A 25,004-nucleotide genomic window follows, 5' to 3' on the forward strand; every position below is an offset into this window, starting at 1 on the left:
TTTTAAAGAGAAATGTCAGAGGATTTCGATATAAGAGAAGAGGAGCTTGTTTGTTGCCCAGCCGTGTTTGTTTGAACCGTAAGAGGCATCTAAGCTTACAATACTCCAACATCCTGCATTATACATGGTGTCAGAGGATTACTCATTTGGCGCAAGTCAACTTGCGCATTCTGTGTGTGGTCATCTACCGGAAACTAGTTATTCGAGTTTATAAAGTTATATATATGGATATTTTTCTCACAAAAACACATCCCTTCACTTCAAAAGGCCTTTATTAGCCCCCTGGAGCCGTATGGATTACTTTATTTATGGATGGATGCATTTTTTCTGTCTTCAGAATGTAGGTTACTATTCACAACCATTATAAACCTTGGAGGACTAAGGATATTTTTAAATATATCTCAGATTGTGTTCGTCTGAAAGAAGATAGTCATATACACCTAGAATGGCTTGAGGGTGAGTAAATTATGGTATAATTTTCATTTTTGGGTGAACTATCCCTTTAAATGACTCACTTTAAACACATTATTTTGTTCCAGAATGGATCAGTGCATTTGAATGAATCGGTTAAGTGATGATTCAATGATATTGATATTTCGCCGAAAATTCCCCACCTTCTGAAGTAGCTGTACATAAAAATGATCGCCACTTCTGCATAATACAATGCGAGCTTGAAAACAAATTAAGGTTGTGTGAATGTGTGGTTTCCTGAAACAGATGTCTTAGGTACAGTGCGAAAGACTTTACACTCACACTCGCAGTTTCAGTAACACTCACAGTAGCTCTGTCCGTGCGTGTGGCAAAATGATGAGAAGCCTCAAACCGGGTTATTTACAGGTAAACATGGCAGTGATATATGAGTTCCATCTCGCACACTTACGACTCTATTCCACATTATGATAGATCACCTCCTCCAGATTCACATTGTCCTGTCAGCTATGACAATAAAAAACGAGGCACACCAAAATAAAACAAACAAACCACAAAAATCCACATATTCCAGTCAGCTATAACTGTAACAAATGTGGTGTGCTAGGAACACAGTCTTGATCCACAGTGAAAATTTAAAAATACTGCCGACAATATTCCTCCTGTCTTTACCTCACTTTGTCTTTTTCCTGCACAGTGTGGAAACTCAGATGAGGAGCCCTTTGTAATAATGACAGTTCTGAGACAACAGCTGTTATCAGGATTGTTGATTTGTGGCTATAATAGTGAGTGTTGCTATCCACAGCCATGTTCACTATGACAATATGTATGAACATTTTTCTTACAGATAATCACAACAGTTTACCTCAGACAAAAACTGTCCTGCAGTCCTGCACAGAATGACACTGCACCAAGGTAATAGACTATATTTGTTTTCTATGGACAAAAATATGTTCGTTTTGCCAACGTTAGCTACCATTAAAGGGTTAGTTCACCCAAAAAATGAAAATAACGTAATTTATTACTTACCCTCATGTCGTTCTACACACATAAGACCTTCGTTCAACTTCGGAACACAAATTAAGATATGTTTTGATGAAATCCGATGGCTCAGTGAGGCCTCCATTGCCAGCAATGTCACTGAAGATCCAGAAAGCTACTAAAAACATATTTAAAACAGTTCATGTGACTACAGTGGTTCTACCTTAATATTAAAGCGACGAGAATACTTTTGTGCGCCAACAAAAAAACAAAACAAAAACAAAATAACGACTTTTCTACAATATCTAGTGATGGCCGATTTCAAAACACCGCTTCGAAGCTTAACGAATCTTTTGTTTCGAATCAGTGGTTCGGATCACATAAACGAAGCCTCATTTACTGAAATCACATGACTTTGGCGTGAACGTTCCCTGTTAGCTGGGATAATATTTTTTGAAATACCCTACAATCCCATTCTAAATTAATTTGACAATCATACCATGGTATTTTTCAAAGTACCATAGGTTTTACTGTCAACACAGTACTTTTTGTAAGGGGCATTTTTCTTGTCAGGCCCACCAGTAGCTCAGCAGTGTCAAATAAGTCAATAAATATATAATTATTCTTATGATTTTTTTTCTTTTTCTTTTAGTAATTACTAGGTTCAAAAGCTTTTAAATAACTAAAAAGAGAATTGGATTTTTTTTTTTTTTTTTTTTTCTGTCCACTCTGCCATCTTCCCTTCAAATGTGTTTGATCTCTACAAGTAAGCTGGTCTGACTAATTACACAGTCAGGTCTAATTCACAGTTGAGGTAGGTGTGTGGTGGCCCCTTTCAGTCATTGTCCTCATGTGAATGTGAATTGACAGCTGAAGGAAGGTTGAAATGAAACACGCCTCAGTGCGGCTGACGGTGCTGGAGATGAGAGGTGAGGAGCTCAGAGAAACATGCAGAGCGCCATTCATTATTCCAGCAGCGCTCGTCCTAATGTTTTCTTCTGCAAAACTTGCGGAGAGCAGACATTAGTCAGCATAATCGCCATGAGAGGGCCCAATTCTCTCCCTGTAACTGACAGCCTAATGTCACATGATCACTGAAAGTGGTGTGTTGTACACCAAAACATGGCTCTGGTAACGTTTCAACGAGGGCAGCTTTATAAGCGAAACATTACTTGAGCATGTGGTGTCTGGTGTCTGAAAGGTGTGTTTTTGTGTGGACATCTGCAACATATGGTTTAAATCACAAGTAAGATTGATTGTCTGACTCTCATTGACGCAAGAGATTCAATTGAAAGACATACAAGCCATCTAAAGAAAACATCTGTCACGACTCGCACGTCTTCTAACAACTTCAACAACAGTGGAAAATGGATAACTTGAAGTTTATCTAGGATGCTATTATTAGTTTTTCTCTAAAATGTCAACACGTTAGGAAAGTTCCTCACATTAGGTGTAAATCTAAGAAAAAAAGGTATTCATGGTATTGTGAAAGTTACAGTTTCACTAAGAAACAAAGACTAGCTCATCTCACAAGAATGCTTATTTATTTATTTCTATATAGATTTTTGACATTTTTTAAATGTTTTAGAATTAAGTCTCTATATGTTCACCAAGACTGCATTTATTTGATCAAAAAATTACTTAAAAACAGTAATATTGTGAAATATTATTTCAGTTTCAAATAAAGCTGAATTTCCAGCATCATTACTCCAGTCTTTAAACAATAAAAGCCTGGTTTCACAGACACGGCTTAGCCTAAGCCAGGATTAAACCTTAGTTAAATTAGGGTATTTAAGTAGCTTTTATGAACATACACCAGAAAAAAAAAAAAAAAAACATTACTGGTGTGCATCTGCGAGACAAAACAATGGCACTGATTTATTTTAAGGTATATCAGTGGAAGTAACTTGGAGTTAAAACAACTCAAACATGCATTTTAGTCTAGGAGGAATAGAAACTCTTCTGTAACTTTATCAGTTCCTTTCCAAATCATTTCTGATCTGCCAAATAACATGTGCATGCCTTAGATTTTTAAGTAGTCAACTAGGGTGTATAAGTCATTTCAAAATGAAATTACATTAAACTGACCTCTTGAATAACTTTTTTTTTTTAGGAGTTAAAATAATGTTAAAACATATGTTGCCATGACTTATTGATCATATAATTTTTTTACAGTGTTACCTAAAAACTATGAATGGTACTGTATTGCTCTTATATGGCCTGTATAGGCCTATACATGCATGCATACATACACCGATCAGGCATAACATTTTGACCACCTTCCTAATATTGTGTTGGTCCCCATTTTGCTTCCAAAACAGCCCTGACCCGTCGAGGCATGGACTCCACTAGACCTCTGAAGGTGTGCTGTGGAATCTGACACCAAGATGTTAGCAGAAGATCCTTTAAGTCCTGTAAGTTGCGAGATGGAGCCTCCATGGATCAGACTTGTTTATTCAGCACATCCCACAGATGCTCGATTGGATTGAGATTTGGGGAATTTGGAGGCCAAATCAACACCTCAAACTTGTTGTTGTGCTCCTCAAACCATTCCTGAACCATTTTTGCTTTGTGGCAGAGCACATTATCCTGCTGAAAGAGGCCACAGCCACCAGGGAATACCGTTTCCAAGAAAGGGTGTACATGGTCTGCAACAATGCTGAGGTAGGTGGTACGTGTCAAAGTAACCTCCACATGGATGGCAGGACCCAAGGTTTCCCAGCAGAACATTGCCACTTTTGATAGTTACTGACCACTGCAGACCGGGAACACCCCACAAGAGCTGCAGTTTTGGAGATGCTCTGACCCAGTCGTCTAGCCATCACAATTTGGCCCTTGTCAAACTCCTTCAAATCCTTACGCTTGCCCATTTTTCCTGCTTCTAACACATCAATTTTGAGGACAAAATGTTCACTTGCTGCCTAATATATCCCACCCACTAACAGGTGCTGTGATGAAGAGATAATCAGTGTTATTCACTTCACCTGTCAGTGCTCATAATGTTATGCCTGTACATACTGTACATACTGTACTAGCATATGTCAAAAAAGACACCTTAGGTAGTTTTTGCACATCTTATTTTAAGCCTGAGACATTCATAACTCATTTTCAATCCCAGAAACCCCTTGGAGCACTTGACAGCCACGGAAGCATCTGGTGACGACACACCAGAAATCTCCCAGTTGCCAACAAAGACAGCGGCTGTGCTTTAGGGTCTATCGCCATGCCAACCATGTCTTTCCAGGATTATCTCAGCATCTGGGTTGGTTTACTCACATGGAGGCAATCCTCTCTATTAATCCACACAAGCTGAGCTAACCAAAGGTTAAAGAGCTAACCGCAGATTCACAGATGATTTTCCCTAACAGATCTGCAGTGTGCTGATTTATTATAAACCAATTTTGAAAATGGCCCAGCGTTTAACACACATTAGTCCTGACACAATGAGCTGTGGTGCTCGGCTTTCAACATGTCTTGATCCGCCCTATCATTTCCTGTCTTCTCAAGAAAAAGGCCAAAATCTAGTGGATCATACTGACATTGACACTGAAGGCTGATGTGATTCTTCTAAATCGCTTTGTGAATGATGATGGCTCATAATCCGCTACCTATACTGGTTCAGGTCAAGGTTGTGAATAAGGAATTTAAGTTCAAATTGAAATCCTATTTGCAAACCATTGTATCTGTTTTTTTTTTTTTTTTCTTTCATTGTGTGCATAAGTATGCATGTATGTACGTGTTTTAGTTTTTTTTTTTTTTTTTTGTCTGACCTTTGAAGCACTTTGAGCTGCATTTTATGTCTAAAAGGTGCCATGCAAATAAAATGTATTGCTCTGATTTTATTAAAAAAATAAATAAATAAATAACAGTGTTATTTTAGTATTATTTATATACTGTTATATAGTATTTTTTAATATTTTTAATTAGCTTTTATTTTTAAAGTGAATTAGAAACATGCTTTTGTCATTTTTATTAGTTTTTCTAAATATTTCTGTTTAGCTTTAATGTATTTTTTATTTCAGTTTTAGTTTTGTATTTTTAGTATTTTAACTTATTTTGTTACAGTTAACTGCAAAAGAAACATTTTCTTTTCATTTTTTTTTTCACTTATTTTCATTGCCTACATTTTATTTTTTCTAGTTTTCATTTTAGTTAACAATAATAACACAGAGTGAATCAGATTTTAAGTAATTGCTAGTAGCATTATTTGTTTTTAAAGTCCCCCTGAAATCAAAATCAAAGTTTTTTTTAGCTTTTTAGTATGAATATGTTAGCCTTAAGGTTGTGAATAAGCTGGTGTGTTCCAAAACAATGACAAAATTCACATTTAGGAGATATAAGCATTGCAAAACAGTCTCTCATTTCCGCTAAAATGGATCAATGATTTTGATGACATCACTCTGCACTTCAGCTTCTCATCAGATTTTCTGTCCAATCAAATGCTCTCTAGGATCAAAAGCATCCCGCCCCCTAAATTATATATAGACACTGTAACTGCATCTAGGGTGACCACCCGTCCCGCTTTGCGTTGTACCGCACAGCATTTTGACTCCTTGTCCCGCACGTCGCATATTGAGAAAATGTCCCGCATTTTCATCAGTTTGTTGGTTTTTAATTATAATATTTAGAAAACGCGTGCTTGCGTTATTTTGACTTTTTAAGAAAGCATTAAATTTATTATTTTTGCTGCGTAGTTTTTCACCTACCAGCGCTTCGACAGAAGTAACATCCCAACAGCCGTTTTTTAAATCCTATCCAATGGTTGAAAAGAAAGGAGTAAACATGGTCACTAGGATGTGACGCTGTCAATCCAAATGTAGAGCAGAGTTGGACTTGGTCAAAATTGTTTCAAAAATAGGGTGACCAGACCGGTTTTTGATGTTCTGTCACCTGAAATGTCCCCGTTTTACAGCTCGTTCAAACCAACCCGCATGATTGCAAAAAGACCGACGAGCATACAGCAGCCTGCTGGAGAAATTGTGTAGTGATCATGTTCTCCAACAGAGGGGGCTGTGCAGCTACACTTGGTCGCGCGCGCGCCGCTACTTCCTGAGGAACGTAATCTGGATCTGGAACAGAGCAAAACGGCATTATCGTCAAATATCATAATAAACATCGTTATCAGTTTCAAGGTTAGTAACATACTAACTATTCATACTGTTTGTATGTTTTATAACAGGGCCTCAACAGGGTGCGAGATTTGCACAATTTTAAACGTCCACATAAGTTCCGTCACAACGCAGCAATTTCCACACACACGTCTTAACTACGTGAAGGTACACTCAGATATGAATAAATATAAAATAAAATAAAATAATACACGTACTTTGTGCTTAAAATGAGTCTAAAATGCAGAATAATAGTTCAAAATAGTTAAAACCGTTGTAATGACTGTATACAGCTAAAAACAGCTTGTGAAAATTAAAATGTTAAATTCAATAATGTTAAAAAATATCTTAAATGCTGTAAAATATTTATCTTCTTATATTTATGTTTTATTTTTGTAATGTAATGTGCTTTTGTAAAGTCACACTAATGTTATAACATACATATTGTTTTGAACTGCTTTTACAGGTTACTATTAATTATGTAAAAGTTTTTTTTGGTGAACTGTATTTAGACCAGAGCAAAAATCCTAATAATAAAACTAAATCATAATTATTAATGTAATAATAGCCTATAAGGAACCCACAACAATTAAAAACAAAAACATTCAAAAATGTATTGTCCCTGTTTTTAAATAGATAATAACAAATTAGATTTTGGTGATATTTTAATCACTCAAATAGGAAATGTCCCCAGTTTCCATTTCAGAAATCTGGTCACCTTATTAAAAATAGTTATCTGCATGATGCCTGCTGCCTTTAGGGTCAGTGATGTTTAATTTAAATTACATGTAAAATAAAGACATGTTTTGTTATAGTGTGATGTAATGGTGTTTTCTGGAAGGGACTAAAGAACAAAGTATTTTTATCAGCTGAAAGGAAGATTACAAATGTTATTAAGTTAGATAGACATTATATAATCAGGTTGTGTTTTAGTGTTGGTAATATGTCCCACATTGTCCCACACAAACTTACTAATCGTCCCACATTTGGTTTGTTTGTTGGTGGTCACCCTAACTGCATCTGAAATCGGTCACTTGTTCACACATTTACTATTTTCTACATGGTGAATGGGGATATATAGGGGATAGGGAACGATTCAATGTAAATATGCTTTTCATTGGTGTGAATGAAGTCTGTTTTAGGGTTGCACAATTTATCGCAATTTTATCGCACTTTGGCAAAGGCTGCGATTATTTTATGCGCAGCTTGTCAGAGCTTTAGCCTATGGCGTTGTGATCAGTAGTAAATGCTTCTCCATCTCAAAGCCAGAGGGCGCTCTCGAGCAGAAACTGCAAATATGCCCTGCTGCTGAAGTAGAACACACGTCATTCCAGGACATCCCATACTATTGCTGAATAAACAGAAGACTGAAACGTTTTGATTGAGTAAACATGACTAATAAACACATGACTGCCTTCTTCTGTGTAAGAAGCCACATCATCTCACAGAAGCATGCTCAACTGTCATTATGAAGTGAGTCTGGAGTAAAAATGTTATTAAATGTTGTCTTTTGTTGGACAAGATGTTAATAAATGCTTCTCATTTCTGGAAAGATGTTTGATGCATGTTGCTTTTTCAAATGCACATTATAAGTGCATTTAGATTAGTATTTGGAGCCATAGTTCATTGACAAGCCGCGCATTAAAAAATAATCACAACTTTGCGATTTCATTATCGCACTAAGATAAATAGTTTAAGCGTGATTTCGTTGTTTTTTTCTAACTGTCCGATTAATCGTGCTGCCCTAGTCTGCTTTCGTATTAGTGTCACACGAACAGTCTGCTCCGGTTCAGAGACACAATAGCAGACTTGGCGCAGACGTATTGGACCAAACTGAATTCTGCACAGATATAGAGGAGATTAGGAGGAGAAATGGTTAGCGATTAGTCTTTTTCAATGGCTCTGGACGAGCTGTGATGAACTCAACACTATTGGTTATTTTAAAAAAGGTGAGGAGCTGTTTGATATGTCATTGGAATATATATTCCTGTTTCAGCGGAAATGATGTCAACACAATGAATAATGCTGCGTGTTTCAAATCACTTCAGTAGGCCTTTAAAAACAGATAACTGATGAATCTGATTTGTGAATCTTTTAGTGTGTTTCATTACAAAGAACCAGCTCATAAGAGTCCCCTCTACTGTAGGCGGTTACCTGTCTGTGGTTTCTGATGAACGCTTCTGTGAGGATGCACACTAATAGAGAAGCATGTCCATTGGCTGAAACAGATATTATGGCCCTCTTATATTATATAGGTGTGTATTGTGTTTAGACCTGCTGGAACCGTCTAAACTTTTCTCTGAAATCACGAAATTCATCATTCATTCTATGATCAGTCAACCATAGAATACCCCTCTACATTTTAACTTTTTTTTATTATTGAGCTACGTTTTCAAATTTGGATCACTTTCAAAGGCTATACTGAGTGAATAAAAGATACAAATCCCTTTCATTTCCCTAAAAATTGTACTAATTTGAATTCCTCCCTCGAAATCCTTTCCACAGACTCTGTAGCCCTACACAGGGGCCGTAGTGAGGGGGTCCACCTCAGTTGAAATCGTGTTGGGGGGTGGTTTGGTGCTGTTTGCCCCCCTCGTGGCTGTGAGGACAGCTCAATAGAAAGATGTGTTGTCTATTTATTGTCTCTGTATTATTCTGTGGCTCCTAGTGATTCTCTTTCATTACATCCAATTCAGACTGCAAGCACAACTCAGCTAAAACATAATTTCTTTTGCTGTGGCATTGTAGATTGAGTAGCAGCATGGCTGAGCAATGCAGGAACCACAGTCAGAGTATTGTAGTGCAGCATTTCATCCTAATGTAGACATTCATGAAATAATTGATGATGCTTCCTTTAAAGGTAGGCTACACTTACTATGTAACTTTTGGCCCTCTAGCAGTTAAAAACAAACTGAATTCATTTAGTGGAAGAACATTGTTTTGGTTGTGCTTCGGCTCTACGTGACTGTGCGGATGAAAATTGTTATCCAACTGCTCATAAAACATTCATTATAGGCTTAAGGGATATAACCAGTTTACGTATAAATTTCAGCACAGCACTACCACAACCATAATGAAATGACCCTTCTTAATAGATAATGCTTTACACTGAACACTGTTAGAGTGCTACATATGGCAATTTATCTTTTCAATAAAATACCTTACTCACCTGTTGAGTAATAAAAACACAATCTCTGAATCACTTTTACAACATTTAAAAACCCTCAGATCTCCAAAAAGTAGGGTGACCAGATATCCCGTTTTTCCAAGGACAGTCCCGACTTATTAAGAAAAAAACATGTTTTGTCTGGTATTTCATCTTTCCTAAAATTTCGTTATGACTGATAGAACAAGTAGTAGCAAAGAATATACACTAACAAGAAGCGACACACAATAGAAAGTTCCATTGCAACACCGGTGCCCAGCAGCAGCCCTTCGTTTCCACCATTTTGTGGTGAAAGCGACTCGTCAGTCCACTAGTTTCTATGGCAATATCAGCTGCTTTCTTAAAAAAACGTACATTAAAACTTGAAATCGAAACTTGATGACAACACAGAATAAAATACTATCACTAGTGATCATCAAATCCTTTTTACAGTTTATTTTACAGACTTTGTGTAAGCCTTTCACTTTTTTTACAAAACCTTTTTTGCTCTTTAGAAACCCAGTCAGTTTGGGTTAAAATTCTTTAAAATATCTAGTATTAGGCTTATAAACACTGAGTTATTACCAACATATGAAATTAAATTAAGGACATGCATCAGAAAAATTGGGAATGTTGGACAATAATTATATAACAGCTTGGTTTTGCAGTGTTGTCTAATGTCTGTTAAAGCCAAAAGTGTCCAAAAGTGGGAATTATGAGATAACGGACACAGCAATGCATCATGTAGCCTATTATAAGATCATTATGTTTGTAGCGTGATCCATTAAAACATACAATATAGCCGATTTCAATTCAGACCTAGTGGAATGATACTATTATTACTATTAATATTCCACTAGGTCTGAAATATATTGTTCGCTGCAAACATGATGATCTTAAATGTATTAATTATTAATTTACTATTAATAAATGTGAAAAGTTTCATAAAATGGAAATACTCAATAAAGTAGGCTAACTACGTTACCTCAGATGGTTGAATTCCACAACTGGTCAAATAAAACATATATAAGACAATACAACATTTACTGTAGGAGCCATAAAATTTACTGATGATTTCATTTGAAAATTTTTCTTCTGCGCTTCTGATTTGGCAGTGAAGTTCACCGATTTTGGGTGCATGAGATGTGAAGGATTCTATGGTCCGGTTAGTATTTTCACCCCATAATGGCGGCCGTGCTACCGGAGTGCCACCTAGTGACTGTTGCCTAAAAAGTATCAGAGTGTCGCCTCTTGGGTTCTATACTCTTTGGTAGTAGGCTAGTAGTAGTGGTCTGTCACGTGAGAACAGCCCAATCAAATTCCAAAATTACCATCCAATCACAATTCGTTATCGATTAACTTGCCGTTAGTGAAGGCGGGATAGGCGGAATCATGCTGAATGATACACACCAGAAGCGCTCTCTCGTGCACGCTTTCTCTCTTTCCTTGCGCATGATCAGTTCTCACTGCGCAAAATGGGCAGAACGTCCATCGTGTGGAGTATCACATGTAAATACAGTCGTCGGTTGTGGCCATAAACAGTGGACATAAACAGGTGGGTGAAAACAGGATATGTCAGTATATTACATCCATGAATTCGGTCTTAAAGGGACAGTAGCCTAATAAAATTTTTTTTTTAGTCATTAATGTTAATCAAACAACAAAATATGTTAAATAAATGTATACATGGTAAATAAACCTACTGTATCTGAAAAACACGTTTATTTAATTTGTATGTCTGTTGTATTTGTCGTATTGTTTGTAATTTATTTTTTATATAACATTAATTATCGTGAAATAAAATAAAATGTCTCATATTACAAATAAAATGGTCATATTGCCCACCCCTTGCTCACCCGTCACATATTCCACCATGAGAAATATGGTCACCCTACCAAATTTCTTGCTTGCTGTGACAACCAGGGTTGCCAGGTTTTCACAACAAAACCCACCCAATTGCTTCTCAAAACTAGCCCAATGCATTTCGGGGGTCCCACGGTAAAAATCGCGTTCCGGAGGTCAAAATTCGCGTTTTTGGCGGGGCTCCCCTGGTAAAATTTGCATTCCAGGGGCTAAATATCACATTATTTTGGGTCGATTCAACCCGCGGACATGAAAAACAACCCGCAGCAACAGTGTAAAAGTAGCCCAATTCCACGGGAAAACTGCAGACTTGGCAACACTGGTGACAACTAACGTATGCCACTCCCACATCGTACACGCGTCAAAGTAGCAGGAGCAACTTTTCTCTATTTGCGGATATGACGTGACACAAATGGGCGAGTGACGTATGCAATTTCCAGCGAAAACGGTTCCAGCAGGTCTAAACACAATACACACCTATATAATAGGCTTACCATAGTAAGTTAGGGTAAGACAAAAACACATTTTGGAAGAAGGGTTGATCATGTATCGACTCATTATTTAAATTTTGTTCATTTTGAACAACAACAAGCTTTAAGACGTTGTGCTTGAGTCCATCCCATATGAGCAAATGGATGTATAAACAGAAGCTGACTTTCAAAGTCATTGAAAATTAGTTTAAAGTGAACAAGAACTGACAGCCTATGACATACACAAAAGTTCACAAAATTCACATGAATCATATTGACTCGCTTTATTCATCAGAGAGCGGTGAAATCCAAAGAAAGCTACTGTTAATGCCCTTTTGCTCTTTTTGATGGTACTGCGGTGTCTTTGACATCACTATGTATCAGTTTCACTCAAATCACATCACTGTCTTGTGGCCATGATCAATAATGTTCATCTGTGGTTGGCCACTTCAGAAAAAAAAAAAGAAAAAAAAAGTTAGAGAGAATATAAAACATCTGAAAGCACTGCGGTATCCCGCCTGCAGTGTTTACCAGCCTGATGACTCCAACCAACTCTGACATTTCTGTTTGTTTATGAAAATATATGTGTGTTTATGCGAGGGGAAGTTAATGGTGCCCCTGCAGTGTCCAGTAATAAGCATAAAGGTAGAGTAAATATAATTGCGAAAATGTGGTAATAAGTGTAAGTATCTCTGTGTGTGTGTGTGAAAGTGTTTATATTTTCATATAAACGCCCCCCTACATCATCAGTCATGGTCGTGCAGTTCCTGTGGTCTCAATTTCTCATGCACATCTGCATAACTGTGCTGGCCACATGGTAGCTCTGGTTTTAATTGTTTATTTTTATTTATTGTTGATAAGGCCCAATAATGTGTCATTAGTCAGAGTGAGTGAATTTATAACATTTTTAAAAACTTTGGCCCAATACTGCCTCCAACTGGAGACATTACACACAACGACTGTCCTCAACCACAGAGTAAACTTCTCACACTTGAGCATCAGCAGTGATGAGATGAACTGGAATTGGAAAAAGAGAGTCTGTTAAAGCTCTGAGATCCACTACTGGCTATTTAGACAAATCTAGATCACAACATGATGCTAAATGACAGTGAAACCGTGTCAAACAGCAGCAGTGCCCCATGTGGTTATTCATTCCACTGCATACATTTACATAAAAATGTCTGATTTCAAATATATAACAGTTTTGAGCCTAATCTATCTCATTTCATTCAAGCCTCACACAAACTTACAAGATTGATGTATTAAACATATAGAAACCCCATTTTCTGGCTCAAGTAATCTACAGAGCTCCCAGCATTCCTCTCAGGATGAAAATAAACCTTGTGTTTACAGTATCTAAAATACTTCCAAAAGTGTTTGTCTTTCCCTTTTATCACAGTGATGTGAATGTTCATAAACAACAGAAGTGCATACACACATTCTGTGTAAATTATGGAAGATGAGGACTTGGCACTACAACAAAGCAGTGTGTTACAGCATACAGACTGTGTTAATTGAGCCCATCACTGCTCTCAGACCAACCTCCATTACATTTCTTTCTTTGTAGGCACATTTAAAACACAATCCTGTGCGCCTTTTGTAAATGTACCCTTATTAACTGAGTCCTAACCTGGCTTCCAGCAGTGAGCAATTTGTCAGCACTAACTAAGTGTGATACTGCCTCATGACATGACAATCTCAGACAATCAGAAGACATTTTTGTTTTAATATTTTATATATGTTTTAAATCTTATTTTAAGTATTAATACTCAATATATGATGCTATCATTTGATAGATTATTTAATGTTTTTTAAAACAGGTCTCTAAAGCTCAGAAGCTGCATTTATTTGCTAAAATAAAATGCATTAAAAACAGTGATACTGTGAAATATTATTGCAATTTAAAAAAACAACAACAAATTTTAGAATAAAGTAAGTTATTCCTGTTATGGAAGACTGAAATGTTGAAGAAACATTTCTTACTATTCAGGAAGCAGTTATTATGTTGAAAACAGTTGTGCTGCTTAATATTTTCACGGCAACCGTGATACTTTTCTTTCATTCTTTGATGAATAGAAAGTTCAAAAGAACAGCATTTATTTAATAACATTTTTGGTAACCATTTAAAAGCCTTTACTGTCACTATTAATCAATTTAGACAAACAGATAGATAGATAGATAGATAGATAGACAGACAGGCGGACAGACTGAGAGTGGGTGATTACCTGTGTCTGTCCTTCTTTAGGTCAAGTCATATATTCATGAAAAAATCAGTTTGCCGTCAGTTGTCAGAGGATGAAAGCGATATCTTTGTCATAGTATCCTTTCTACCTTTAAGGTGATTTCCCAATATGGCCATAAAACGTAAACTTAATGATGACAAATGATGTGTAAAAATAATTTAGCACTTATTTATACAATATTTAATCATAATTCACTAAACATATTAAAAGGCTTAAACGGCTAGTTCACCATAAAAGATACAATTCTCTCATAATTTACTCACCCTCATGTCGTTCCGTAAGACCCATAAGACTTTTGTTCATCTTCGAAACACAAATGAAAATATTTTAACCCTCTGGTGTCTGAGGCTGATTTGTGGCCTGGAGAAGTTTTGACATGCCCTGACATTGTTCATAAACATATAAATGACAAAAGTGTCATTACACTGTATTCAGCACAAACTAGGCTACCATAATATGTGAGGAACATGTATGTACATGTTTGTATTTTTGAAGGAATAACGTTTATGCGTGGTTATTGAAAAAACAAAAAACTTAAGTCACTGAAATAAGGCCAAAAAAATAATATTAAACCTGTGTTCACAAGACTTCTGGATATTGGAGATTACAGACTAGAGTTTTTGCTTCAAAATAATGTAAAAATTATCCTTCCTACTCCTTCATATAAAACAATATATTGATTTAGTTTTTGTAAGACACTTTTTTCAAAAACACAGTATGCGTGGAGGCGTGAATGATCATTAATAATGGGCTATTTACACCTGAGAAGACAAAAGAATCGCATAAAGAGCTCTAATGAGCTGCATAAATAATGAGCTCTTTCAGACAGGTAAGCTGTGAAAAAAACCCTGTGATCTCTGATGTCTCAAAGCTCATCATGGTGTAAATCAAACATACAGAAAAAACAGCAATACTGTGAAATATTATTACAATTTAAAATAATGGTATTCTATTATATACTTTAAAATATAATGTATTTCTGTGATGCAAAGTGTCTGAACAATTATGTTACCTCTATGGCATTTCATATAGGCTTTTAGCTTAAAAGCATGCACATTTGGAGAAATGTTGATGGATTCTCATATGTTTATGTCAATTTTCTATACAGAGGAGTAATTATTCAATATTTACTGTCATCACTATGAGCGCTGGATACTGTGTTTTCAATTCATACTTGCAGCCGGAGGGCGCTCTGTGCACATTTAGTCCACAAATGCCTGAGCACTAAAGAAGAATAGGCAATCCAGGAACTAACCGAACTAACAGAGGCCAGAGATCGCTAACTATGGCTATTCAAAACACTTTTCAAGACAATAAATACACGATTGAGACGATGAATGCATGCATTGCCTCAGAATTTGTGTCTGAATAGCGATGGCTCCGTGGGCGTGGCCGCATTAGCGGATAATGAGCTGAATCACAGACTTCTGACATGGCTCTCTTCATACAGATTACATAAACAGAGAATATTTGTTTTCGATTTGACTTACACGATTTAAAACCTGACATTTCAACGTTTTTTTAGACATAAGTCTAATTTTTTTGTGATTAGTATTCACTAAGGTACAGTGAATACCTTAGTGAATACTAAGGTAGTATCCAATCAGATTGGACTTCGTTCAGAGGGAGACGAGAGATCACGCATCATGTTAGTTTTCTTTATTTTGCAAAAAACACAACATTTTGTTTTTACTCTGAGTGTACACAAATAAAAGAAGATAGGCTATTCCACAGATTAAAATGGTGTATAACTCTTAATTGTATGTGCAACATTGACGGAGTATTTTGAGTCTCTTTCACACTGGTAAGAAAAAAAACCATGGTGGTATCGCCGGCGATACCTCAGACCTCAGAGTGTTAATGAAATCTAAGAGATTTATGTTCCTCATTGACAGCTACACACACTTTGACACTTTAAAAACTTCATAAAGAGATCGAAAAATTAATCAATATGAATCAAGCGGTTTAGTCCAAATTTTCTAAAGAGACATGATTGCTTTATATGATGAACAGATTTAATTTAGGCTTTTATTTACATATAAACATTCATCAATGCACACATCAGATATATTAAACAGAAGCTTAAGCATGCTTGTTTGACGTGCGAGAACCAATGAGGTTCATTCACGTATTATGCAGCACGTTTGAGCTTCTGCAAGAACCGATGAGGTTTGTTCTCATGCGTCAATCAAATGCGGTTCACTGGTCAATGTTTATATGTGAATAAAGGCCTAAATTCAATCTGTTCATCAGATAACAAATTTCTTCAGATAAATTGGTTTAAACTGCTCAATTCATGTGGATTAGTTTTACAAACACTTTATAAACTTTATTTGATGTGACAAATTGGTAGTTGCATAGCTGATTATGGAGGGACAGAAATCTCTCAAATTTCACTTAAAATATCTTAATTTGTGTTGCAAATATGGAAGGGGTTTGGAACAACACGAGGGTAATTGATAACCTTTTTTTTTCATTTTTGAGCCATACATTTTCATATTAATACAAGAAGGGATCTACAACATTGGTACTTGTCAATATATGTCAGTCTGTCACGACTTTTAACTCAAATGCTCTGGTAATATACTATACGATCTGTTAAGTTTGTCTTTACAGCATTAAAAAAAATCCAGCTTTCTCCATCGGTTCGTTTATGTGAGATGATGGACTGATATGAACTGGAGGAGAGAGCTGGTAATGACACTCCCGCTGAGTGCCTGGACATGGTCCACCCCGCCCCCAACTCCTACCTCACTTTTGCCTCTCTCCTGGTGTTGATTTACTTATTATGGGCTCTTTCTCCTTCATTCCACTGTCATTGAACCCTGATTAGATCAAGCTCGGATTGCTTTGGACAGTTAGCATCGATGAGTCCATCTATCACGCGACGTCCATTAGCTGTGGATCGCTACCGCCATCTATTGCCTGCGGTTCTAACGCCCGTGGCCCTCATCTCCTTGACCTCTTCCCTCTCACTTTCTCGTTTTCTATCTCTCTCGGTCATTGGCAGTGTATCTTCCTAACCCCCACCCTCCACCCTCCACAATCTGTGGCAAGCGAAGTCAAAACCGCAGCTCCAGGGGAGTAAAGCCTCTTCTTCTCTCTCTACCCTTCTTTTTTCTGCTGTCTTTCATGGGCGACGACTGAGTGGCAGCCAATCATGGGCTCACTCTTGCTGCCACAATCTCCCTGACAATCAAAAGGAGAAAAAGAGAGAGGGAGAAACGCACATGAAAGGAAAAATAATACACAGACAGACAAAAAAAGGAGGTAAAACGACAAGTAGAAATCAAAAGCACAGGAAAAATTTTAAGACAAAAGGACTAGAATAAGAAAAGAGGGAACAGTCAGACAGCTCTCTCTCTCTGTCTTTCACACACAGTAAGCTTCAGGACAATGTTCCATCTTACGGCGAAAACTGAGAGGGAAGGTGACAAGCGTGAAGCTTATGCTAAGGCGATATAGAAGTGTGCCTGAAAACACAGCAGAAAACAATGGAGTACAGACAACGAAGGTAAAACTCTCTCTCTCTCTCAGTGTGCCACTCTCTCGTCCGTCCCTCCCTCCCTCTCCGGCTCTGTTGCTCTTGTGCTCTCGGTCCCCCACTCTTGCTCAGACGGATGAGGAGAGTCCGGAAAGAGAGCAGTCATGTACGTAATTTTCTCTCTCGCTCGCTGAATCTAAAGGTTATCATTAAGACAGATGTGCCCTGCAGAGTGGTTGCCGTGGAGATCATTTTACACCGGAGGAACTATTTGATTAAAGAGTGGCTAAGACGGATTTAAAGCAACTGAGAAAGACGTGGCAAACGCAAAAAAGAGAGTGTGAGTAGACGGTTGATTAGTTTCTTTTGCAGGTGGTTTCAGATAATGTGTCTAGGATCTAAAGAGATAGTTCAGTCTCTTTTGTGAATTTCTCAATGCCATATTTATAGTCAAGGACTTACTGTATGGGATTTATTGAAGCTTATTGAGTTTGTATTGAGAGGAAATTCCTGGCTAGAAAGTGTTAAAACTGTGCTGTGCTGTTGAAATTCATAGACACTGCGTTGGTTTTACTTTCAAAAGATGTTTAATAGTCCTGCTTGCCAATACACAGGCAAACTCATTTTAGATCAAAGAGCTTTTTTTTTTTTTTTTTCATTATTTCTTATATGATAATAAAACTGTATTTCTACATTCAGGTAAGATTGTTATAGGTGCATTAAAAAATCAAAAATGACAGCAAAAGATGTGTCTAAAAAACTTCATACGGGCTGGCAGCACTCCTCTGCAGTAATTTTATTTAACAATTTCTCTGTTATGAATCCTGCAATTACACAAATGCGTTTGCTTGATTCTGATAAGCAGATTATTGCCTTGACCTGTGTGTCATCTGGCAGCTATTTTACAGGCAGCCTCAGTTTGAAGATAAACGATGTGCGTTAATGTGAATGTGTGTGTGTGCGAGAGAGAGAGAGAGAGATGTGCTGGAATATTTCATAAATATGTATTGCATTGGACACAGCAAGAGTCTACCCCACTGCTCATGCCTAATCACTCACTCACTGTTTCTTTCACATACACACTCACACACACACACACACACACACACACACACACACACACACACACACAAACACTAGGATAAATACAGCCGATCAACTGGATCTCGGTATTGGAGGTCATTAGTGAGCGGTCATTGTTGTCCAACACAAATTAACCTCTAAAGTGCTTGCTGCATTTCTGCTTTCTAAATTGGCCACACTAATAGCATCTCTTTCGATGCAAAACGATTCACTTGGAAACACACACAAAAGCCTGTGAATAGAAGATCTGTCACTGACAGCATACACATTTAGGAGACAAGAGAGAAATTTACAGGCTTATATAACTAACAGATTCTTCTTTTGGAAAGATAAACTTTAAGATAAGATCTCTTTAATATCTCAGTATTTTCTACATGAGATTAAACTGAACATAAATGGAGACCTTATGCTTCTCAGATTTTTTTTTTTTTTTTTTCTCTCTGAGAAAAACATCTTAATAGTCTCCTGTGGAAGAGATCTTAACAATGCATTGCTCAGATTTGCGAGCTTTCAAACTCAGAAATTCCGATAAGAACTCACATTTCTTGTGAAATTCTAAGCTATTCACAATAATTGTAAAGCTTCACTCTATATAGAACTTTAAAGGGTTTTGTCAGGTGCTTCATATATAAAATATTTTAGGGGGTCACATTATGGGATCATTTTATGGATTTAGTTTTAATTAATTGTGTTTTAATTCATTTTAACACATCATCACTAGAAATAAATTTGGTCACACTTTAGATTTGGGTCCAATTCTTACTACCAACTAACTATAACTTTTGCCTTAATAAACTCATAATTACTGCTTATTAATAGTTAGTATGGTAGTTGTTAAGTTTAGGTATTGGAATGTAAAATATGGTCATGCAGAATAAGGCATTAATATCTCCTTTAGAAGTTTGAATAAACAGCCAATATCCTAGTAATATGCATGCTAGCAACTAGTTAATAGTAAGAATTGAACCTTAAACTAAAGTGTTACCAAAATTTTAAATTATCTGTTAAACTTTAAAGTATTATGTAATCATTTAAGACATTTCTCCTTATATAGAATCTTTGTTGAATAACGTTCTTTAAAATTGAGTCAAGAACCCTATAGTTGTAGAACCCCACTAAACCTTTTTTTTTTTTTTTTTCTAAGAATGTATACTTTGACTTGATATAAAAGGTGATGCATTAAGTATCACTTTCTAAATAAAATCTGTCCTGCAATTAACATTAGAATTGATATTATGGTTAAAAAGAAGGTAAACAGCCAATCAGAATTCACTTCCTGGATTATGCCTTCAGTAGAAAACCTTTAGCATTTATTTTTACCCTTTTATACTGAAGACACATGATATACACAGGGAAACCGAGCGAGACACGGATACAGAACTTTCAGTGTTATATGAGAGAGAATTAGCTCCACCAAGTGGCACAAAATTCAGTGCTAAGCAGCAATGAAGATCATGGTTGATTTTGAATCTTTTAAGCCGTCATGACTTTACTTTCACAAACAAACATTTAAAACCACAAAATCCTGCTGTCACAAGTCCCAGCCCTGAATTTAAAGTGACGGAAGGGCTCTGCCATATTAAATGTTAAAACAAAACAAACTCGACGTTCATTTTTTATCTGACCATGGCAGAGAGTTTGATGCCCTGCAAGTAATCTGGACAGACCAGGAGGCTGCTTCGATTGTGCGATATCAGACAGTCCTCAGGCAATATTTCAATCTTTTAGACCACATTCGCTCTATATATTATTAAGCGATTTGTTCGTCCTGTTTCCAGAAGTGAAGTTTTCCCATCAAACTTATGAGCTGCATAAAGTCTCCATCCTTTAATGCTTGAGATGTCAAAATCTCAAGGTCAAGAAAAAGAGAAGCACTGAAAAACTTCGCCCAGCATAATAAGCACGACAAATGCGCAGACACAGGCTGCCGTATCCCACATATGGCTCCAGACATCCATCAGAACACAGTCAGGTGTGGACAGAAATAACCCAGTTTCCCTAAATGATCCGTGTCTGATATGGTCTTAGGGGGAATATTCTTGGGAGAGAAAGAGGGGGGTGTTTGGAGGCAGATAGCATGAGTGAACGAAGCTGTGCTGAACTCTGGCAGATGTATTCCCTAAAGACAACACTGCCCCAGACTGCTTTTATAAACCTCGGGAGAAAAACAGCAGTATACCTTGCAGACTACAGCAATTACAGTACATAGACTATGGCGGTCTGTGTTTGCGGTAGCTGTCTGATCCTGCAGACTTGAGTGGTATATCATTGTCAATCAAGTCTGCAAATTACAAAACGTGAACTTTGCCGTCCATTTACAAAATGCCGCTCTGGATGCGCACAAAATGTTTTGTGTGTCACAGATCAACGGGGTCAGCCGTGTGGAGTTTCGGAAAGACAACGCGTCGTCCTCTCTGCCAATTAATTCATAATTATATAGCATTACCTCATTATGCCTCGACTAGCACATCCACATACGCCCAAATTCACATATACACACTAATTAGACACTCTTAATAGGACAAGTGAGAAGATTCTTCCTCCTCGCCCGACTCCCTGGCGCATCCCTTTTTCCTCCCCTTATATAGCATCAAGTATCCTCCCTTACTGCTGCTCATAAACAAGTTTTCAATGCACCAATCAAAGTGACAGTCCTACACATCTGGCAAGAGATTTTTTTTCTTTGTTGTATGGTAACAGGCAAAACAATAATAAAAAAGATTCACTGGCCTAATGCTTAATAGGCATGCTGTATCAAAGATTAATATCCAGAATGCTATTAAACCTCAAGGACAGCCTTGAATGATAATTAGAAAATGCAATCATGAGAATCACCACGCATAAATTGGTGCACACAATTGCGGGCATTTTTTCCCAGAATGTTCTTGACATTGCAGAGGAAGGGCTAAACTAAGAGTGCACGATAACATGATTTTTTTTTTTTTTTTTATAACATCTCTGGGTTTCTGGCACCCTGTGAGTCCTGCAGTCATCATAGAAACGCACAATTTTCTGTCTGGGCCTTTTCACAAGCTACACGCTGTAGTGTTACATCTCCCCAGCAGAGCTGCATATATATACAGCACCTCTCACTCCATTATTATGTTGTGTAAACTTGCAAAAATCTTGTACAGCGTGTGATCTGATAACTCAACTCGCCATGCCTAATGAAAACAAAAGCACCCTGAGGAGGTAAACGTCAATTATTAAACAACGCTTATGAACACTGCGAACCACAAGTTGTTTGTGCAGTAAACATATGTGTGGATAAGAATTTTTAATGGCTTAAATCTCGTTTCTCAGATTTTTTTAGTAATCTCATGTTGTAATCTCAACAACATCTTAAACTGTGCTTAGTTTTGCCAGCATACCAAAGACTGCAATAAAAAGTCCCATCAAATTCTTCCAAAACCAAAGTATCTGAGCTATGCTATCCTCATTTAAAAGCTTTACATTTTCAAAGAAACTGGATGATAATTGTGTACTGAGACATAACTCTCTTGAGAACTCCATTAAATCTGAGGGATGAAAGAGCAACCTCTGAACATCAATTCATAAATTCAACAATTTGAACCACAAATGATTAGAAAAGATCTCAAAAATGTCTCAAACTGTGCTCACATTTGACAATATACCAACAAATGCAAATGAAAAAAAAATAAAAAATAAAAAATATATATAATATATATATATATATATATATATATATATATATATATATTGTACAGCTCTTACTGTATGTCAATAATTAAAGCAATAAGCCCAAAGAAGCCTTGGTTTACGGTGAATTTATAACCCCCTTAGCTGTTATAAATTCACTGTAAACCACAGCTTCACTGGGCTTATTGCTTTTATAAAACGGTTACTAAACAATACAAATATCAATGCAACTTTCATGAAGTAAAATCATTAAAAGACTTCCTTCTGCTGGAAAAAAATAGTCCCTGACCATGAACAGCAACAGAAGTTACATTTATTATGACATTAGATGGCGGCAAAGATTGTCTTTATAAACGAGTCACTCAGTCGTAAAGACTTTTATATTGAAACTTGTTGTGAACACGGAACAAGACGCTAATGACAAATGCTTTGATTATCGCTGTCAGTGTCAGCAGGGCACGGGAAAACCCATTAACTGTTAAAAGGGCAAGATCACAGCGGACATTCAAACGGATTGTTTATTATGAACAGAACTGACCTGAAGGAAAATGCTAAATTTGAATGCAAGTAATACACTCGGTCACTCGATATCTCTCTCACAAAACTCTTCTACATAATGCAGTAAGCTTCACTGAACAAAATCAATAGAAAACAAACATGTTTACGTTGCTAAGAGTGGTTTCTAGCAACATACACATTCAGTGGCGCAGTGATACTTAAATAATGCGGGCAGCTGTATGTTTTTGGGAATTTAACAACGGCTTTGAACACGGCTCAACCAATCAGAATAAAGGGCCGGAAATGTCTATTTTGGCTATTCATTTATTCTAGGGAATTTTAGGAGAATCATCCGAGACAAGAAAATATAATACTTGAATGAGAACTCTATTAAAGGAGAAGAATGTCAATTCTCAAACAACATTCATGGAATGGAGCCACAATTAATTTCAGGAAACTTTGAGAATACAAACAATAAACAAAATACATACAAATAAATAAATAAATAATTGTCTTCTATTAAAAAAAGTTAAGATACCAATTTCTGCAATAGACTAAATTATCTGTGCTGCTTTTTTTCTACATTCATTTTATAGCTCTATACTCTTGCTGTATGTGAACAAATGTCTATTTTGTGGCTATTTAAGGGATTTTAGGAGAATTTTTGAATGAGACATGAGTGAGAACTCTATTAAATCTCCTGGCTGAGCTATAACAAAAAGCAACCTCTGACTGAAAGAATGCCGATTCTTAAACAGCGTTCATGGATTGGATATATATATATATATATATATATATAATATGTGTGTGTGTAATAAATGCCTAAATGCCCTCTGTGCTGCTATCCACATTCATTTTATAGCTATATTCTCTTACTGAATATGAACAATTTTTGTCCATCTGAGATGAATTTGATAGTTAAATGACACATCACTGAGAGCTGAATTAAATCCATCAGTGCTATGAGGAGGGGATTGTCAATAAGCAGACTTCATCAGGATTTGAAAGAGTGTGCAATAAACATGCATGAATCAGAACTCGTTTTTATTACTCTTTTGTCCGCGCTCGCCCTTGAGCTAAGACCACGGATGGAAAACGTGTCATAGAAACCGTTAAATCAATCAAGTCGGTTGTGGACCATGACGCTGACAGATGGATATTTATCTGTCCGTCAAGGTCACGCCAGAGACTTGAGCAGGTTTTTCTGTGCCAGCTGCTGATTACATGCTTCTCTACGACCCTTACTCCAAAATCAAATGTGGGCGGCACTTTCCCTACATAGACACAGACCATCTCAGTTCGTGCCAGTGTGTGATTCATACCGGATGTGAAAGGCTCAGCTTGGTTTTGTGAAAATAAAAATCATGTTTAATTCATAAAGACCTCTGCAGACCTTCTTAATGTCAAAGTTCTGCCCTACTAGCTAACCCTGAGCTGCATTGAAACATATGTCTGAACGGAAGATTGGGCCACAAAAGGCCTCCACTGCCGGGGCTGACAAAATTCATTACTCGCATTAGCGAAGCCAGTGATTCCACAAATTACAGTAGTCTGCACACTTTCAAACGCTGCCTAGTGAATAATTCCCAACTTCATCCATATCTCATTAAGTAAATTATTTGATTCGTATTCACAAGACAATGTTCATTTACATGCATAACTTCAGTCACATCAAATAGAACCAGAGCCCTAATTTGCTCTTAGACAAAGAAAGGAATCGCTTTGTTCGCTGAGATGGCCCCGTTGACACCGTGTGTGTTTTATTTATTTCTTTTTCTTCCCCCGTTTGCCTAGCCTCCCCTTCTTTTCTTTGATTCAGATCGTTAAACAAAAACGCCACAACATTATGAATCTACTCCTCATTTGCTTGTAAGACCCCTAGAGACTTTTGCCGTAATGAATGCCTGTCAGGCTAACCTGGCTCCTTGGCCTTTTCCTGCAGACTCCTGGAAAATGGGCTTTCGTCAAATGAGGGAAGAAAGATTTATTAGGATTAACTTCCAAAAGCCAATAAATTATGCATACATCCTCCAAATTACC

At 36.9% G+C, this 25,004-nt stretch overlaps 1 protein-coding gene across 1 annotated transcript in view; it reads left to right on the forward strand.

Annotated features, from left to right (window-relative positions):
• Positions 1-17,830: 17,830 nt before the first annotated feature.
• Positions 17,831-25,004, forward strand: part of LOC125255662 (cadherin-10) — a 63,843-nt gene continuing 56,669 nt past the window's right edge. The window contains 1 exon segment of the mRNA XM_048171071.1: positions 17,831-18,063. The gene's annotated coding sequence lies outside the window, so the exon portion shown is untranslated.

Source organism: Megalobrama amblycephala, linkage group LG20, assembly GCF_018812025.1.
Source record: "Megalobrama amblycephala isolate DHTTF-2021 linkage group LG20, ASM1881202v1, whole genome shotgun sequence".
Lineage (NCBI taxonomy): Eukaryota > Metazoa > Chordata > Actinopteri > Cypriniformes > Xenocyprididae > Megalobrama > Megalobrama amblycephala.